The following is a 10,123-nucleotide window of genomic DNA, read 5'->3' on the forward strand; positions in this document are numbered from 1 at the left end:
TACCCAGCAATAATAAGGTACCCCCACCAGGGTATCAACAGAGGCTATGGGGGGAACTAGGACTTTGACCACTACCTGGCAGTAATGAGGCAATACTCCCTTTTTGCTGTCAGCACAGTATCTCATATCATAATACCCACAAGTGAAGGATGCAATGGAAAATCACTCGTAATACCAAGAATGAGGAAAATCCTATGTTGAATGAAAAAAACAAACAACAGATGCCAACACCAAGACAATACAGATGTTAGAATTATCTGACAAGGATTTTAAAGCAGCCATCATAAAAATGCTTGTTACGAACACACTTGAAACAAATGAAAAAACAGAGAATCTAAGCATAAGCAAAGAAACAAAAGATACATAGAAAACCCAAACAGAAATTTTATAACTGAAAAATACAATAACTGAATTTAAAAAGCTCAATGGATGGGTTCAAAAACAGAATGGAGAGGACAGAGGAAAGAATCAGTGAACCCGAAAATAGAACAATAGAAAATACCTAATCTGAACATCAGAGAAAAAATAGATTGAAAACAATGAGTAGAGCCTCAGGGACCAGTAGAACATAAACTCCAACATTTGTGTCATCAAAGTCCTGGAAGGAGAGGCGAAAGAGGGCAGGGCTGGAAAAGTATTTGAAAAAGTAATGCCCGAAATTTTGCCATATTTGGTGAAAAATATAAACCTACAGATTCAAGAGGCTGAGCAAACTCTAAACAGAATAAATCTAAAGAAACCCATGCCTGGACATATCATTGTCAAACTTCTGAAAAACTAAACACAAAAATTCTTGAAAGCAAAGAGAGAGAAACAATACTTTATATGTGTGGGAAAACAATTTGGATGACAGTGAATCTCTCATCAGAAAACGTGGAGACCAGAAGGAATTGGCATAACATTTTTCAAGTGATGAAGTAAAAAAAAATGTCAACCAAGAAGTCTTTAACCAGCAAAAATACGCTTTAGGAATAAAAGGGAAATCAAGGCATTCTCAGATGAAAATATCTTAGAGAATTTGTCACCTGCAGACCTACTTTGAAAGTATGGCTAAAGGAAATCCTTGTAACAGAAAAGTAATGAAAAAAGGAATCTTGGAGCACCAGAATGGAAGTCAGAACAACTGAAGGAGTAAAACAGGGGTAAATAAAATAGAGTTGATTTCTCTTGAGTTTTCTAAATCATGTTTGATGGTTGAAGCAAAAATTATAATATTGTTTGATGTGGTTTTCAATGTGTGTAGAGGAAATACTTAATATTATAAAAGGAGGAGGATAAAGGGACTTAAATGGATGTAAGGACTTTACATTTTACTCTACTGGCAAAATAGGGGAAAATGTGGTATATACACACAATGGAATATTATTCAGCCATAAAAAGGAATAAAATACAAATAAAATACAAATAAATGTTACATAAAAATGAATAAAATACAAATAAATGTTAAATGAATGAACCTTGAAAACATCATGCTAAATGAAAGAAGCCAGATACAAAAGCTCGCATATTGTATGTTTCCATTTATATGAAATGTCTAGAATATGCATCTCTACAGAAACAGGAAATAAATTTGTGGTTGCTTAGGGCTGGAGTGGACTGAAGAATGGGCACTTTCTTCGATTTGGGGTGATGAAAATGTTTGAAAATTAAATTGTGGTGATGTTGCACAACTCTGTGAATATACTAAAAACCATTGAATTGTACATTTCAAATGTGTGGATTTTATTGCATATGAATTATATCTCAATAAAGCTGTTTTTTAAAGCATCGTAAACTTAAGTGTAAAACATAACACTACAAAACTTTTAGAATAAAATATAGGAGAAAATCTTTGGGAGCTAGGCTTGTGAAGATATAACACCAAAAGCATGATCCGAAAAGAAAAATAATCAATAACTTGGACTCCAAAAATTAAAACCTTTTGCTCCACAGAAGACCCCATTAAGAGGACAAAAAGACAATTGGAGAAAATATTTGCAAACCATATGTATGACAAAGGATTTGTATCTAGAGTATGTAAAGAACTCTGAAAATTCAAAAGATTTTTTTTAAAAAAAACAAAACCAAGCCAATTAGAAAATGAGCAAAGGATGTGAAAAGACATTTCACCAGAGAGAATATACGAATGACAAACAAGCACAGGAAAAGATGTTCCACATCTTCAGCTATCAGGGAAATACAAACTAAGGCCACAATGAGATATCACTACACACCTATTAGAATGGCTAAAATTGTTAAAATAGTGACAACACCAAATGCTAGAGAGGATGCAGATAAACTGGGTCACTCATACATTGCTGGTGGGACTATAAAATATTACAGCCACTCTGGAAAATAGTTTGGCAGTTTCTTAAAGAAATTCAACATTACTACCATGCAACCCAACAATAGCATTCCTGGACATTTAACCTAGAGACATAAAAACTTAAATCCACACAAAAATATGTACACAATTGTTCATAGCAACCTTATTAGTAATAGCCAAAAATTGGACACAGATGTAAAGGACAAATGTATGGATACCGAGGGGGAAAGGGATGGGATGGGAGGAATTGGGAGACTGGGATTGACACATATACACTATTGATAATATGTATAAAATAGACAACTGAGGGGAACATACTGTATAGCACAGGGAACTCTACTTAATGCACTGTGGTGTCCTAAATAGGAAGGAAATCCAAAAGGGAGGGGATATATGTATATGTATATGTATGGCTGTGCAGTAGAAGCTAACACAACATTGTAAAGCAACTATACACCAATAAAAATTAATTTTAAAAAACAAAAACAAAAATTGGAAACAACCTAAATGTCCCTCAATAGGTGAATGGTTAAACACCCTGTAATACATCCATACCATGGAATACTACTCATCAACAAAAAGAAGGAGCTATTGATACCTGCAAAACTTGGATGGATCTCCAGGGCATTATGCTGAGAGAAAAAAAATAAAGCTCAAAAGGACACATACTGTATAATTCCATTTATAAAACATTCTCGAAATTATAGAAATGGAAAACAGATTAGTGGTTGCCAGGAGTTAAGAGATATTAGGGAGGGGTGGTGTGTGACCATGAAAGGGTAGCATGAGGCAGATAATTTCAGTGAGTGAATATTTTTGTATCCTGATTGTTGTAGAGGTTATTGAATCTGCACATGTAATAAAACAGCATAGAACTATCTATATACACACATCATACTGATGTCAGTTTCCTTTGTTCAATATTGTACTATAGTTATGTAAGATTTAACCATTGCAGGAAACTGGATAAACGTGCACAGGACCTCTCTGTGATATTTCTGCAAATTCTAGTGAAACTACAATTATTTTAAAATTTCAAAAATTTAATGAAGACAAAGTACATTTCTAGAGAAACAAAGACTAAGAGAATTCTTTGCTGGGTGGTCTGTCTGGCTTACAAGAAATCGTAAAAGAAGTTTTAGAATTTTATTTGTAAACTTTATTATTTTGAGGCCATGTTGTTGGGTACATACAGGTCCTGGATTATAACTTTCTGGTGAATAGTTCATGTTCTCTTGTACAGATGTACCTTAATTAGACCCGTCCACCATTGATGGACATTTAGGTTGTTTCTAATATTTTGCTAATACACACGATGCTGCCATGCATGTTCTGGTTGTACTTCAATACATAATGGTGCTAATATACCTGTAGGATAAATTCCTAGAAGTGGAATTTCTGGATCAAAGAGTTAGGTGTACTTTAAACTAGTTAAAGATATTCTAGATGAAAAAGTTCTGGAAATGGATGGTGGTGATGGTTGCAGAACAGTGTGAATGTACTTAATGCTACTGAAGTACACTTAAAAATAGTTAAAATGGTAAATTTTATCTTAGGTATATTTTACAATAAACAAAATTTTAAAAATTCAAATATATATATATTCCTCTGTTTACGCCCCAAACAGCATGTAACAATATTTGCTTTCCCACATAGCTGTCAAGTGCGGCCAACGTGGAGATGAGCCTGTCAGACTCCTCTTCAAGAAAGGACTCATTGCCCAGCTTCGAGAGGTATGGTTACTTGAGAGTCTCCAGTTGTTAGCTCTGCTGCGGTTCACCTCAGCTTTAGTGCCAAGGTCCCACTATCCCCAGCCAATTACTGAGCAATGAGGTGGTTCAAAGTGTGAGGCAGGACTCCTCTAACAGGTAATCTTTGCTCTGGAGCTCCTCGTTCGGCTAGCTGCAAATTTGTCAGGCTGGCATCATGGTCTGACAGCTTCCAATCCTGCCCAATCTTCCTTCCCCCCTTTTTCTTTCACAGGTGTTACTGCCCAATAAACCTGCACTTCTAACTCCATCTCAGCATCTACTTCCCAGAGAACTTAAGCTGTGACACCAACAGTATATAGCTGACCCTTGAAGAACACAGGGTTTGGGGTGCTCCCCATAAGAATCCACATATAACTTTTGACTTCCCTAAAACTTACCTACTAATAGCCTACTGTTGACCAGAAGCCTTACTGATAAGGCAAACAGTCGATAAACACATATTTTGTATGTTATATGTATTATATACTGTATCGTTACAATAAAGTAAGCTAGAGAAAAGAAAATGATATTAATAAAATCATAAGAAAGAGAAAATACATTTATAGTACTGTACTGTATTTATTGATAAGTTTAAATCATCTGTTTACAAGATGAATCGTCTGTCAGTACCTACATCAATATTGCCTTATATGATACAAAGCACTGTAGGGACTTCCCTGGTGGTCCAGTGGCTAAGACTGCACGCTCCCAATGCAGGGGGCCTGGGTTCGATCCCTAGTCAGGGAACTAGATCCCACGTGCTGCAACTAAAGATCCCACACGCCACAACTAAGACCCGGTGCAGCCAAATAAATAAAGAAACATTAAAAACAGAACACTGTAGATGTTATCTGTATTACTAACACTAGACATCAAAAATGAAAAGATAATGTGAAAAAGATATTCATATTTATTTATAGTTATGTTTCATGCATTGATAGTGAAGAAGCACAATATGATTGCTTTATGATAGGCTAGTATAACTGATACAATTGTTTCACAGTAGCCTAGCCTATACACTAATAAATGAATCATTATAAAATTTTTATGGCATACAGTATTTGTCATATTCATAATACAATATTAGAAACACTGTTACTTTTTTATTTTTACTTTTTAAAAATTTTTTAATTAATTTTTATTGGAGTATAGTTGATTTACAATGTTGTGTTAGTTTCTGCTGTACAGCAAAGTGAATCAGTTATACATATACATATATCCACTCTTTTTTAGATTCTATTCCCATATAGGCCATTACAGAGTATTGAGTAGAGTTCCCTGTGCTATACAGTAGGTTCTTATTAGTTATCTATTTTATATATAGTAGTGTGTATATGTCAATCCCAATCTCCCAATTTAGAAACAAGTTTACTGTTAAAAAACCAACAGCTACCTGTGATTATAGGCTGATACTCAGTTTCTCCAACTGAGAGAGAGAGAGAGAGGAGAGAGGAATACTGTATGGTAATGTTATTCTTTGAAAGCAAAGTTATAAAACAGTAAGAAAACTAACACTATTAGTTTTATATTTATATCACTCATCTTATGCCTGTGTAGGGATAGACCAGTATCTACATATATTTTACACATTCATGATATACCTTTTTCTTAATTTTTTCAATATTTCTAGGCTACATGTTTCATCTGCAAGTTTTTTCAAATTGTCGCAAATCTCCAAAAAATTTTCCAATATATTTATTGGACCCATGCAGATCAAACCCTAATCCTGTTGTTCAAGGGTCAACTGTATTACAAATCTTTCTGGTCTTTTCCAACCTGATAGATGAAAAACAGCATTTCATATCTTTATCTTGCATTTCTCTTTTATGATTTAGGATGAACACATTTTCATGTATTTAAAAGTGATTTGTGGGACTTCCCTGGTGGTCTAGTGGCTAAGGCTCTGTGCTCCCAATTGCAGGGAGCTCAGGTTCAATCCCTGGTCAGGGAACTAGATCCCAAATGCATGCCGCAACTAAGAGTTTGCATGCCACAACTAAAGATCCTGCATGCTGCAACTAAAGGTCCCTCATGCTGCAACAAAGATTGAAGATCTCGTGTGCTGCAACTAAGACCCGGCACAGCCAAATAAATAAATAAATAAAATTATAAATAAATAAAAGTGATTTGTATATCTATGAATTGTCTCTGTCTAGTTCCTTTTAAATTATTGGCCTTTTATATTGATTTGTAAGAGCTCTTTATATATTAAGTAAACTAGCCATTGATTGTATCTCTTGCAAATTTTTCTTCACATTTGTCATTTGGCTTTAAGGCTTTTTAAGTTAATCATGCATACATTAATTTTATGCACACAATGTATCAATATATTCTCTCATGACTTGAGAATTTTATGTCATGATTAGAAAGGACTTCACTCTGAGAGAATAATAAAAGATTCTTCCATTTATTTCCTTCTAGCACACTCATAGTTTTATTTTTACATTTAAATCTTTAATCCATCTGGAATTCATTTTAGTGCAGGAAGTGAAGGAGAGTTCTAATTTTATAGTTTCCTGCTGAGTGCCATGAAATATTTCCTTCTGCTGATGAACTGGTATGCTTTTCCTTCATAAACAATACAAATCACATAACTGATGAAAGAAATTTTCACATTCTGACTTACTTCACTCTGTATGACAGACTCTAGGTCTATCCACCTCACTACAAATAACTCAATTTTGTTTCTTTTTATGGCCGAGTAATATTGCACTGTATATATGTGCCACATCTTCTTTATCCATTCATCTGTCGATGGACACTTAGTTTGCTTCCATGTCCTGGCTATTGTAAATAGTGCTGCAATGAACATTATGGTACACGTCTCTTTTTGAATTATGGTTTTAAGTCAGAAAGAGAAAAACAAATACCGTATGCTAACACATATATATGGAATCTAAAAAAAAATGGTTCTGTTGAACCTAGGGGCAGGACAGGAATAAAGACGCAGAGGTAGAGAATGGACTTGAGGACACGGGGAGGGGGAAGGGTAAGCTGGGACAAAGTGAAAGAGTAGCATTGACATATATACACTACCAAATGTAAAATAGATAGCTAGTGGGAAGCAGCTGTATAGCACGGGGAGATCAGCTCCGTGCTTTCTGACCACCTAGAGGGGTGGGATAGGGAGTGTGGGAGGGAGACGCAAGAGGGAGGGGATGTGGGGATATATGTATACATATAGCTGATTCACTTTGTTATACAGCAGAAACTAACACAACATTGTAAAGCAATTATACTCCAATAAAGATGTTAAAAAAGAAAAAGAAATTTTCACATATTGAGGTATAGGGAAGTCATCCTGGCATATACATAAGTTAACTTGAATTTTATGCTAACTAAAACTGCCTGTGGCCTATCAAACTTATATTGTGCATCTGCTTTAATTATTAAGGAAAAGGGTGCATTGACCAGCAGTAAAAAATGTCCATGTTAAAGATAAAGATTAAATGCCTCCCCTCCTGGGTTGCCAATGGTTGTATTCCAATGTTTAAGACACCCTTCCCAGGTGTCAAGGCTGTACTGACTCATTCTGTACGTGCTGATCTGTTTCTTTTTTTTTTAACTTTGAAGGAAGTATCCCTGACTTGTTTGATGTTCTTTCTTCTGACATGATATAAAACCAAGCTTCTCCGGAGCAGTTCCTCAGAGTTATCTGAGAGAGACTGCCTTCCAGGCTAGAGTCCTCAATTTGGCTCAAATAAAACTCTTTTCTATTCCTATTATATTTAGATTGTTTAATGATTATTTTCATCGACATAACTAACCCAATTTCCTTTTTGCTATGGCTGTGGGAAGATCAGAGAAAAATTCACAGCTATGCACAGATGTGAATTTCATACCTACTTCCCAATCTTCTTTGATGTTAATCTTTTACTTGCTTTATATTTTCTGTGATCCTACCTTTACTTTTCAATTTAATGGGATGTATTTTTATCAGGTTCCAAATATCCAGTGGAAAATAAAGTAGGTAGTGAATGAACAAATGAGCTATAACTCACCTGGGCCTCAGTTATTTCTTACTCTTCTTGGGTAAAGGCAAAGGCAGAGATCTCTAAGTCAGAGCTGGGGGAGGTTAGGGAATAGGAGGTTGGACGGGAGGAAGAGAAAATATAAATAGAGATATAAGAGCCTCATATCTCCCAGAAGCCTGAAAACGCCCACCCATAAGCCAGTAAGAGGTCACAAGTTGAAGCCAGGGAGGCCCATGTGCTTATTATAGTCCCAACCTATGTATTGGTGACTGACATGATTGTGTAGAGCTAGGATTGGCAAACTTTTTCTGTAACGGGCCAGATAGTAAATTCTTTAGAATTTTTAGGCCATATGGTCTCTTTGGCAACTACTCAACTCTGCCATTGTAGTGATGACAAATTGAAATTATAATGGAGTAATCACAGTTCAGACATACAAAAAATGGAGTCAGGCAGCTGTTGGGGATCTGGTCTCAGACACATCCCTGCACCACTGAGAACTTGAATTTTCTCTGAACTGTATCAAACTCAAGGACACCAGGGGCCCTTTTCAAAACAATATCTGCTAGCAGCTGCTACTTGCAACCTTGTAGTTTCAAAGTCCCCCCTTGCCGAGTTTTATATCTTGTCAGAACAAAGAATATCAAACAGGTCAGGGTTACATTCCTTCAAAGTTAAAAAAAAAAAAACAGATCAGCACATGCAGAGCAAGTCAGTATGGCCTTAGCACCGGGGAAGGGAGTCCTATCACTGAAGGAGTACCAGCATTGGCATCCCAGGAAGGGAGGCATTTAATCTTTATCATTAACATGGATATTCTTTACTTCTGGTCAATGCGCCCTTTTCTTTAATAATTAAAACAGATGTACAGTGTAAGTTTGATAAGCCACAAACAGGCTGTTTTGTTTTAGTAAGCATAAAATTCAGGTTAACTCATGTATAAGCCAGAATGACTTCCCCATACCTCAATGTGTGAAAATTTCTTTCATCAAAGTAAATGAATGAGTGTGGCTATGTTTAAAACTTTACTACTGGACACTAAAATTTGAATTTCATATAATTTTCACATGTCACAAAGTATTCTTCTTTTAACTTTTTTTCAAGCCTTTAAAAATTGTAAATAGTATTCTTAGCTTGCAGGCAGTAGGAAAACAAGGGTCAGCAAACTGGGGGCCACAGTGTGCTGACCTCGATGTAAAACTTGGATGAGGAAGTTTGTTATTGGGAGTAGGTGTACAATTGTCACTTAACACTTGCTTTACAATACAGTGACCTCCTTTAGATCAATAAATTACAGTCCTAGAAATTTGTCACAAGAAAATAAACATGGTTGCACACAAAATTTTGAAAGCAAAGACTGTTATCTTATCCTGGATTATAACAATGAAAAAAACTGGACACATCCAAACATCGAGGAACAGAAGACTGGATCAAAAATCTGAGGCCATCCAAAAGACAGAATGCTATGCAGCCATGTCAACAATTATTGCGTGGTCTGAAACGAGAGAAAGCAAATGCTATCAAATATTAACATTTGGTGAATCTAAGTGAAGGCTATATTGGTGTTCAGTGCCCACTTTTCTGTAGGTTTGAAATGTAAAAAATAAAGTTGGAAACATTTTTAAAAAGAAAAAAAATGTTTTGGGGGGAATGTAAGTTAATAGACTTGCACAAACCCATCTCCAGCTCATCAGAACTCTGTGCTCTCCATGTTAAGTAAAGATAATAAATGTAACACTTTTTTTCACAAGAAAATGGTATAGCTTAACTCGATAATATTTGTCTAACTACCTAGTGTCTGTTTTGATCAAACTAAATGTAATTGTAACCATATGTAACATGAGAAGATTTACCAAAAAATTTTTTAACTCACAATACTTCCTTTGCAATCATCTTGTTCTAAGGGCAAAGAAAAGCTTGATTTGCTCAGGTTTTGAGTATTTGAAACAAAGCTTGCTTAAAAGACACATAAACCCGCAAATTATCTGGGGAGACTTCCCTGATAGGGGTGGGTGCTCTAGGCCCTGAAGGTGGGAATATCATTTGGGGGATCCAGCATCCAGGTTCTCCTCCAGGCTCAGGCTTGGACTTAC

The sequence above is a fragment of the Tursiops truncatus genome, chromosome X (genome assembly GCF_011762595.2).
Source record: "Tursiops truncatus isolate mTurTru1 chromosome X, mTurTru1.mat.Y, whole genome shotgun sequence".
Taxonomy (NCBI): Eukaryota; Metazoa; Chordata; class Mammalia; order Artiodactyla; family Delphinidae; genus Tursiops; species Tursiops truncatus.